Consider the following 11,176-nt stretch of genomic DNA (forward strand, 5'->3'; position numbering starts at 1 on the left):
GGGAAATTGTATTTTAAAGCAAGGTTTTTTTAGAACATGGTTTATATTTAGTTTTTCACTCACATATGATATTGTAAATATTTATGAAAGTCTTAAGTTTGTATATAAAGGATTCCAGTGTTTGGAGACATTCAGTTTGTAAGGTCTGGGTCCTGATACTGTTATTTCTCGATATTTATGGTGTGAACCACGCAGTACCACTTAAATGTTAGAATTGCCTGAGAAATTTCTGTTTCTTTAAGGCTTAGCACAAATGCACAAGTTAGGTTTCCTTCCTGTAATTTCCAAAAGAAATCCTTTTCGAAGGTGATTCTATGATTTTTTCCAAGCTGAGTAAGTTCAAGATCAGATATGAAGCTCTGCCGTTTTGACACATTGGCTGCTTCGTCATTCCTACCGTGCAGGGTAGAATCGTTGGGCCAGATTGTACTGATGCGTTACCGGAGGCGGGAGGGGAGGCTAGGAGGCTGCCCGTTAACCAGCCCTCCATGTACTCGTCTCCTCTCTTCTAGTTGAACAACTTAGCCACAACCCTAAATGGACTGTTTTGCTTCAAGATGTGTCTGCCTTTTATGAATTTATACATACGAATAGGAGTTTTGTGTTGCAAAAAAAAATTACATACATTTTATGTGAGTAAAATTTTGTATGAAGCAGTTTATCAAATTGTATCAAAATTTATTTTTATTTTATACATAAATCATTAAAAACAATCACCTATTTTTTTCTATAAGTGTATGTGCGATTCAGTTCACAGCTTGAGAAAACATAAGCATTTGGATTTTTGTATTTTCAAACATGTGTATTTTGTTTTTCTTGTGAAGAAAGTTCAGGGAAGTTTATCTTATTCATATCATGACACTTATTCCTCTTCTATATAAATTGGAGTTTTATAAGACAGATCAGCATTTGTCAGAAATTTCAAATCATTCACGAAGTTCCGGACAGTCTGTGTGATTATTACGGTGTCTTGTCGGAGACATGTTAAATCTGGACGTTACACTTTGAGAAAATACACAAAGGGGATTAGTAAGCCTTTACCTCTACTTTGGCTTGGACATTTCCTGGAAGTACTGAAGTCACACTGCAGTAATTTTAATTTAAAAGTTGAGCTGAGATTAATTTATATTCAAAGAAAATGCGTAATCCTTTGGGAAAAAAATCAGGCCTCGAATGTGAGTTTTCTGCTTTGATATTCATGCTTATTTTTCTTTAAAATAAGCAACTTAAACAAATACTCATGACAAGTCTGTGATGAGAGATGATGTCACGTAGTGACACGGAGTGTGGTTGAGAATGTTGGGTGGTCCGAGTCCCGTCCTGCGTCCGACAGGCGCCCCGAAGCTTGTCGGCCGAGCTGCGCCTAGCTGACTGCACCTGCCTTCTGTTGGTGGGGGGGGGCGCATGAGGGGAGTGGGGGCAGCAGGGCCTAGACCGCCCGTCGGCGAGCACACGGATATCCGCAGTAACAGGCTCTCGGCACGACCAGTCGCTTCCACGAAGATGAGGCCACGCACAAGACCGTGTGTCAGGCATGCCCACCCCGAGGGAGGGTAGTCCACACGGACTCTGCACCCAGCTCCGGAATATTCCACGAACAGCCAGCCGTGCCTCCCAAGAAGCCAACCCCAGCCTCGCGGCAGGCTTCGGCGCGGTCCGCCGGGGCAGAGGGCCGGAGTGAGATGGGCCGTGGCGTCAGCCGCTGAGGCAGGAGAGGAGGGAGCCCTCCTGTCAGGACCAGAGGGCAGCCGCGTCCTGCCCTTGGGCTGAGTGGAACTGTCCCATGATGCACTTTATTAATGAAATGTTTTCTGTTTTCCCAGAAGGTGTTCTGGTAAGCATAGTTTTACCGCCTTACAGTCGGGCATAAGTGAGGCCCCTACACAAGTCCGTTTTGCTTGTTTTGGCTGTTTTCATAGAGGCAGATATTGGGAAGGACTTTTTTTTTTTTTAATTCGTCTAGTGAAAAGAAATTTAAATGATTTTTAAACTGTAACTTTTTTAAGTCCATATTTAGAGCTGAGTTCCAGATTGATGATCAGCTTCTTAAACCAAGCAAGTAGATCTTTCTGGTAAGAAAACTGAGGTTCAAACAGTGAAGTCCGTAAATCACAAGGAGACTGTGCCCTGTTAGGCAGGGAGGGGTCGGGGCTTTGTAAGCGAACGTGGTCCCAACGCCCACCGCTCTTCGGGCCGAGCCGCCAGCGCTGCCCACCAGCCCGTCGGGAGGGCATGGGACAGGAGGGCCTGCACACCAGGCCTTCCCAGCGCCTCTGCTGGCCTCCGTGGTGCCCTCACCTCCCAGCAGGTCTGAGGACAAGCTTTGTGACGCTGCTGTCCCCGCGCCCTCTCAGATCCTTGAGCATTTAAGTTTCCCCTTCAAAACCTTCGTCAAAGCCCGTATCTTACTGGACGACATCAGCTGGCGTGTGCGGGTCTCGCTTCCTGGTCGGCGCTAGTGTGGACACGTGTGGCACATACGTACTGTCCCTGCCTGGGCTCCGGGGGTGCTGGCACTCCCCTGGGGGCGGTCGCATCCTGATGTGCTCAGGACACTTGCCGCTGTGGCTTTTCTCAAGGTGGAACTTTGAACAGCATCCCTCTGCCACCCCCAGCCATGTCCCGGTTTGGACAGCAGACGACGTGCCCCTCTTCCTACGTGAAGCCTGCCGTGCGTCGTGGCGTGTGGCCTGCGGGGGGCAGCGAGAGCCCCGGGTGCCCGCTGAGCACCAGCGTGGGCAGCAGTAGGGTCCACCGAGAAGTTAGCTGGGGCAGGGGAGGTGCTGTCGAGGCCTCAGACGTCTGATGAGGTTTCCGCTCCCTGTGGACAGATGTGGGAATGTGCCTGTGTTCCTCACTGGTGGAAGGACCTTGCCATAAAGGTGAACTGGTGTTGCCTGAAGGGAGCTCCTGGTGGGCCTGTCCTCTTGGACGTCTTTACCGATGATTTGGAGGAAGCTGGGGAGGTGGGTCTGTACTTGATGGCGGGTGTGAATGAGTGCCAGACCCCTGACACTGACGAACCGACTCAGGACTCGGGAACATGACGGTGGGCCAGCCCGGACTCGGCGAAGGATGCCAGGAAGAACCGTGAGGGTGTGCGGGTGTCCAGGCTTCGCCACAGTCGGGATGTGATGGGCTGTGCGGTGGTGGAACACCCCCCCCGGTGTTCTCTGATGAAGCTGGCACTTCGAACTTGGGAGGCGTTGAGGACATGAAGCCTGGCTGCCCTGCGCCCCCGCCTGCTGGTCCAGGGTCCCTCCAGAGCCCAGCAGGACACCCTGGTGACAGCGTTACATGTAAAAATGATTTTTTTTTTTTTAAGAAACTTACCTTTCTGGGGCGCCTGGGTGTCTCAGTCAGCGAAGCATGTGCCTTCAGCTCAGGTCATGATCTCGAGGTCCCAGGATCGAGCCCCGTGTGGGGCTCCCTGCTTGGCGGGGAGTCTGCTTCTCCCTCTGCCCCTCTGCCTGCTTGTGCTCACTCTCTCTCTCAAATAAATAAATAAAATCTTAAGAAAAAAAAGAAAATATAAATTAATGAAACAGCATTAATCAACTTCTGACTAGATGCATACATCTGGGAATTTAGTGTCTGATAAACACGGTATTTCAAAGCAGAAGCGTTGTCCAAATCAAGCAAAATTCCAAAGCAGATTGTTGTCCAAATAAATGGTATTGGAGCATATGGTCATCCATATGGCAAAAATAAAGTTATATTTCTTGCCTCATACCACATACAAAAACAAGTTCCCCCAAAATTAAAGAACTTGAAAAATAGGAGAATGCCGGAGTGATTGAAGACCACTTTGTATTTATCATGTTTGTAGATATATTTTTATTACTTATTGATATGCTAATACATTTATGTTATTTGTTATAGTTTTATTTTGTGGGAGGTAACAATATATAGGAACAAAGCACCTGGAAGAGAGCATGGTAAGTGATAAGTAGGTTTTGGGGTGAAGAAGAACTTCCTAAAAAAGTCATAATTTCCAGAAGCCATGATGAAAAGAAAATTAACCCTTGGCTCATAAAAATTAAACATTTCTAGCCAAGCAAACATTAAAAAAAACAACAACAACAGATGGCACACTGGGAGAAATATTTGCAACATCTCTAGCAGAGGTAATATTCATAGTAGACAGAGACATTTAGTAATAAAAATACTTAGGGCCCAGTTGGGTGATGGAGGAAAGATACGGTCAGTCCATAGAAGATGCTGATGATGGGGAAGCACATGAGGCCAGTGTTTAACCCTAGGGTGGAGAAATAGCGTGGCCGGGAGTCTGGAATCCAGAGAGGAGAGAGTTACCTGGGAATCCCAGCAGGTCAGGGCGCCCTGCCCTCCGCCTGTGGCCGGCCTGTGTACTATGCTTGTGACTCTGGGCAAGTGGCCGAAACTTCTTGCCTCACTTTCCCCTGTATTTGATTGGGTTGATCCACGTGGCGCTGACTTTATGGCTTATTGTCAGAGGATAGATGCGTCGCTGATTGTCAAGTACAAAGATCAGTGATCGGTGCACAGTGCGCTCTGCACAAGCATCGGCGGTTATTCAGGATCTGTGTTAATATCACGTAGGCACAGTTTTCAACTGGCAGAAGTCAGGTTATATTAATACATGGCGTGGTTGAGGATGTGATGGCATAAACTGTTCAGTGCTTTTAAAGGGTGTCTTGGAAGTACTTCTCAAAATTAAAAACGGGAATATTTTTCTGACCCAGGAAAAAGCTGAAGCAGAGACATGACCATTGTCTTCAAATACAAGGTGTGGTGGGTGGAGGAGGCACCTGTGCTCTGGGGTCGTAGGACTGACCATGGGTGGGAAATATGGAGTGATAGACTTCGGGTCTGAATAAGGAAGAAGTCTCCATTCATACAGAATGGTTCCAAGATGGTGCGGATGGTCCAGGTAGATAGTGAGCTCCCCATCACAGAAGGTGTGCAAGCAGAACAGTTTGACCACTTCTCTGGGCTGCTGCTGAGAATTTCACTGGATGCCCCCACGGCTACTACCAGGCCTTGCCTACCCCCCATAAAGAATAAACCAGCCCCCCATTCCAGGTCTCCACCCCAGCCCCTTATTGCCCTAGCTGCTGACCCAGCATGCTAACCCTCTCATGTACTTGGGCTCGAGCTTCCGGAGCCCCGTGTAGGCTGAGCCTGGCTGTGGTTGCTGCCCGCTGAAGGCCCCTCTCACTGCTCACAGTTTGCCTGCAGAGGCCTGTCTGGCCCCCGCCGTGCCCTCCTCCAGCCAGGGAGCTCCCTGTCCTCGTTCTCCCCTGAACAGACACTGCCTCTCAGGGGCCTTCGTGCAGGCAGTTGTGGACGGTTGTGCCTCTCTCGGAGCAGATATCAATCGGGACAAGTGCATTTGCGAGTTTTTCTGCCTTGCTCGCAAGCGGCCTGAGATCCTTCCGGGATTTCCCAAAATTGTCATTTAAACTCCGGGGCAACACCGTGCTTTGTGAACCTGTGCCTGGCACTGGCTGGGGGCCTAGGTTGGCCCTGTAGGTGTTCAACTTTGAGCCTCAGTCAGGGTTTGAAATTCCCTGACCCGGATGCCCCTCTGCTGGTTTTTGGGGTTGCAGGGGAAAAGAAGCCTCCTGACGGGAGACTGTTTACAAAGATCCCTCGCTCCCACTTTCTCACGTGAGCCTCTCCAGGGCTGAGAGTCGGGCCTTCTACCCACTTTACGGATGAGAAACCGAGGCTGTAGGAGCAAGGTACCAGCCTCTGCCAGCTCTAAGTCCCAGGCACCTTCAGGGTAAATGGGCCCGGTCTGAGCTGCAGAGCATGTGGCTGGCCCCAGGGCCCCGGGGAGCCGTCTGGAGGGGGTTGCCTGCGGTCGGGCTGGTTTGTTCAGTCATCTGAGCGAGCACAGAGGTAAGAAAGGGCAAGACAGTGATTTGCTATAAATCCGTTTGCTTTGTCTGGTGCCACAGCAGGGCCCCCCCAGCCCTAGCCAGGCATCTCTGCTCCGACAGATCACAGCGTGCTTCGGGGTCCCCCCACCCCAGCTCCAGACCCCACACCCGGGCGAGACCTGAGGACCACGGCCGCTAAATCTGGGTGGGTTAGTGGCACCCCCAGGACTTGAAGGACCCGTGAGCGTGTTTTAACTTCTTTTATAATCAGAAAAAGGAATTAAGTTTTAGGTCAGAGTAGATGTTTTACCATATACTAATAATAGATTCATCTTTATGTCAACACGGTTGTATAATATGATTTGTAATTATCTGGGAGGAGGAAGGACCCACAAAGGCACAAGTGCCTGGGGCCGTCGTGTGGGCGCTGGACCCACCTCAGAGCTGACCTCACTCTGCCGCCGCCCAGGGACGCGCCGGCCGCACTGCCGCCTTCCTCCCGCGGGTTTTCCCCTTCCAGGGATTATGGCTCCGGAGGAAAGTGTCTTTGGGGCAGTTTCAATACAAACATGGGGATGCATTTAAAAATAGAACGTTCAAAGAAAATCTCCTCAACCACGGATTTTAAGCGTGCAGCTGGTTCCGATGGTGGTGAAATCCAAGCCCCGGCCGTGGCCTTGGCTCTGGCAGCCCCTCCCCGGTGTCCCGGGCCTGGCTCCGCTCCTGCAAAGCAGTTTCTGTGTGTCCCCATCTTTACACCTGCCCAAACAGCCACGTGTGGCCAGAACGCCGGGATCCCTCAGCTCTGGAATGAGGAAGGTCGCAGCTTGTAAAGAGCAAGGGGGTCTGTGGGGTCAGGTGGACCATGTGCGGGCTGGGGTTCCCCTCACTACGCCACCAGCTATGGGGCGTCTGCCGTCCTCGCCGGGCCGCCCTTCCAACCCCGAGACGCTGACACCCGGAGGGCCTGAGTCTGGTCACCCGGAGCTGTTCGTACCCGTGGAGTGTTCCCCTTCGGGAACGTTGCGAGACTGTATAGTAAACACAAAGGCAGGCAATCCTGAAAATTCATCACTTTTCCCATTTTACGCTTATCTGAGCCTGTGAGGCTCTTTCTACCTGGACCGCTCGTCTCTCCCCAGCGGCCGGTCCAGTCCCTTGGCTTTGGGCCACGGCGGAGTCTGGACAGTGACGCCGTCCGCAGGTCCTTCTGGCCTCACCCTCCTCTCGCTTATTAAATACGTGAAAATGTTAGCCGACAGTCGCGTCAGAGCCACACTCGTGAATCGCAGCCTGAGTCGGCAGAAGTCAGCAGGAGCCTTCTCGGAGGGAGGGTGGAACGGATCGCGACGAGCGCGGGGTGTGATTTCTGAACGGTGCTACATACACGCCTTTGTACCGATAATATGTTTTTAAAATGTAAGTATTATATCACTGTTCATCTGTATAATTCACCTCCCCTGGATCAGGGGTGGAGATGGTCTCTGGCTTTGGTCTCTCAGGGCTGATGGGGATCTGGTGGCAGGACGGTCTCCTGGCAGTTCTGGGCCCCTCCTATGTCAGGGCAGCCCCTGGAAATCTCCCTCTGTGAGTGGGGGTTTTCCTCCCTTCCCAGACCATCTCCTTCCGTGACTGGTTCTTCAACTGGCATTTCCCCTGAGCCCCTGGGGCCTCTAAAGTGCAGGTTGCTGGGTCTGGGGGGCCGCTGCGAGAAGCCCCCAAGGAAAGCGTGCTGCTGGCTTTACAACACGGCTGCACCTGTCCTGTCCTTGAGGTCACAACTCCTTCAGGCTCCGTTTTCTGGAACAGACACATTCGAGGGCTTTGGATGTGGCCTCCTCCCCCTCGACTGAGCGGGCTCCAGGCTGCCGAGGTGCTCCTAGGGGTCACATCGCCTGGGGGCTCCAGAATCGGAAAGAGCCGGAGGACTGGGGGCGATAGGAGGGGGTGGGGGGCATTGCAGACTGAGCAGAACATGTTGCGTCAACTCCAGGGAAGATCCGGGCTGCCCCCTACCCAGGGTCCTGCCACCTGGGGAGGCCGGGGAGGGGCGGTGTCTCCGCTGTCCTGCCCGGACCACCGATACCTTTGTTGGCCCTGTGTGGCAGGCATCTGGCCAGCAGCGGCACCGAGTGGATCAAAGGGTGGGTGGGTGGGTGGGTGGTGGTTTCCAGTCCTTTTCCTCCACAGCCACTGCTGTTTCTGTCTCAAAGACCTTCGTGGGTCTAGCTTTCTACTCAATACTTGCTCAGTCAGAAAGCAGCGCCGAGAAGGAAAGAAACATGGCTCATCCCCCCCTTCCGAAGCCAACCACCATCCGCAGACCCCTGCGGCTGCGTGTCTGTGTTTTCAGATTTAAAACACGTTATTTGCAATCTCACCTATTTTTATGCATATACAACAGACGCAAAAGCACACACTTGCACGTTTGGGATTATATAGTTTCTATCGCTGTGTAACACTGACATCTTATTGTCGGTGAACAATTTGTTACGTTCTCCCTGCTACTAGGTGTTCTCTTCACCGCAGCTGGAATGGCTGTGTGCTGTTTCATTGAATGGAGCCCTTATCCAGTTCCGTTGCAGATATTTTCTCATCCCATCGTAATTTATTCTTCGGCCCTTTGACAAATACACCTCCCCTCCCCACCCCCAGTCTGTTCCTCCTGCTTTTGACTTCTGGTTCGGCTGCCTCTGGGGGACAGGAGGTGCTCTGCTGGTCCCGACCCTGTGACCCCGTGACCCCGTGGCCCCGTGGCCCCGCCTTTACAGCCTCACACACAGTCCAGTTCATAAACGCTCCAAATTTTTTTTTCCCACAATTTTTCACTTTATAGGGTTTAACAAACAACATTTGACATGTCATCTTCTTTTTTTATTGTGGTAAAATACACATAAAATGCACATTTCAGGGGCCCCTGGGTGGCTCAGTTGTTAGGCGTCTGCCTTCGGCTCAGGGCGTGATCCCGGCGTTCTGGGATCGAGCCCCACATCAGGCTTCTCCGCTTCAGTCATTTTTAAGTGTAGAGTGGGGGGTATTAACTACGCTCCTGCTGGCAGCCCTCACCACCGTCCGTCTCCAGAGCTTTCTCACGCCCGTCCCCTGGACNACGTCAGGCTCCTCCGCTTCAGTCATTTTAAGTGTAGAGTGGGGGGCATTAACTACGCTCCTGCTGGCAGCCCTCACCACCGTCCGTCTCCAGAGCTTTCTCACGCCCGTCCCCTGGACACCGACTCCCCAGCCCGCCCGCAGCCCCTGGCGCCCGCCCCCCTGCTCCGTGCCGTGCGTGGGGCTGCTCTCGGTCCCTCATGCAAGTGCAGGCACGAGTACTCGTCCTTCCCTGGCTTGTTTCACGGGGCCCAGCGTCTGCCAGCTTCAACCACGTCGCGCCATGGGGTCAGGATCTCGCTTCTTTTCAAGGCTGACAAACACTGCTTTGCGCGGATGGACCACATTTTGTTGAACTCTCCGTCCACCAGTGGACACGTAGGCGGCCCTCCCCCTTCGGCTTATTGTAAATAATGCTGCTGTGAACACGGGTGTGCAGACATCGGCGTGTGTCCTTGCTCTCTGTTCTTCCGGAGACACACTCATACGGTGAGTGTTTGAGGGACCTCTGCTCTGTTTTCCACAGCAGCCGCAGCATTTTGTGGTCCCACCAGCAGTGCGCAGCGTTCCAACTTCCCCACATCCTCGCTGACGCTGCTTTTGTTGTGTTCTGTGTCATCTTGAAAGGAATCTCGGGCACAGTTCCGTCAAAGCCTGTCGGTTGTCTTCTCCAAAGTCATACTCTGGTGGATGCTTCTCCGACTTGATTCTTCACTCCCCGAGAGAGGTGTTTTACAGTCTCCTGCCGACTGTGGTGATGGATCGATTTCTCCTTGAATATGTGCTCATCCTTTGCCTTCAGATGTCTCTGAATTGTCATATTTCAGTTGTGTCTCCCGTAAACATTCCGTCAGGCCGTCTGTTTTCCCCTGAAGAGTTTATTCCATTTGGACATACTCTCCTGTCTTATAACGTGGGCTCTATTTTTCCCACTTTTTGTTTTTTTGCCTTGTTTTGGAAAAAGGAAGGTTTTTATCCTATTTTTCTTTTCTTTTCTTTTTTTTTTTTTTAGATTTTATTTATTTATTCGACAGAGATAGAGACAGCCAGCGAGAGAGGGAACACAAGCAGGGGGAGTGGGAGAGGAAGAAGCAGGCTCATAGCGGAAGAGCCTGATGTGGGGCTCGATCCCACAACGCCAGGATCACGCCCTGAGCTGAAGGCAGACGCTTAACCGCTGTGCCACCCAGGCGCCCCTATCCTATTTTTCTTATTCCGTTTTCCTAGATATGTCTAGTTATAACTTTTAAACTACGGTTGTTATTTTTTTTTAAGATTCTATTTATTTGAGAGAGAGATAGCACACACAAGCAGGGGGAGCAGCAGAGAGAGAGGGAGAAGCAGCTCCCCTCTGAGCAGGGAGCCCAACATGGGGCTGGACCCTGGAATCATGCCCTGAGCCGAAGGCAGACGCTTCACGGACTGGGCCAGCCAGACTATGGTTGTTATTTGAATGGTTACCTTAGCTGCTTTAAACACTTTGCAAAGTCTATGATTAACGCATATGTTTGGCTTTCTTCAAATAACGCAAGCACGACCCCAACTGATATGCTATAGTACCTGGTCTTTTAATTTTAGCCGTTTTTTTTTTTAGCTCACTATTTGTTTTATTTTTGCTTAGGTAGCCATGTTCTGTCCAAATTTATTCACGTATTTACCAATATTTGCTCATCATCTGTCTCGCATCTCAGACCTTGCATCTGGAATCCTATTCCTTCCTTGTAAAGCCGATCTGCTAGAATTGTCTGTAGGAAGGCGTGAAGCAGCCCGCGGAGTTGGGTGAGCACAACCCTGCAAGCTCCTGAGGGTTGCTGGAGTCTGCGGACGCCGTCCCACCCTCAGCCAGCACGCCTTCCTCCGGTGGCGACGGCCCAGGCCACGATGTCCCCACCCCCGGGGCTGTGGGCAGCCCTCACCGTGCCCCTGCCTCTGTAAAAGTCGTGCTGAAGCTGGGCCTTAAACTCAACAGGCTTCCTACAGGAAACACACACACACGATCACACGGCCGCTAAACATTGCTTTTATGGACATTTCCCTGCAAACTATTTCTCTCTGGAAAAATAAATTCACAGGATGTAATTAAAACCGCTATATGTGTATGTTGGCCTGGGCGCTTTTTAAGTGCTTTACCAAATGGGCCACCAAATAAGGAATGAAGGCCGGCTTTGTTCACGTCTAGGAACAATGATCCGTGCGAATTG

This window comes from Ailuropoda melanoleuca, chromosome 2 (assembly GCF_002007445.2).
Source record: "Ailuropoda melanoleuca isolate Jingjing chromosome 2, ASM200744v2, whole genome shotgun sequence".
NCBI lineage: Eukaryota > Metazoa > Chordata > Mammalia > Carnivora > Ursidae > Ailuropoda > Ailuropoda melanoleuca.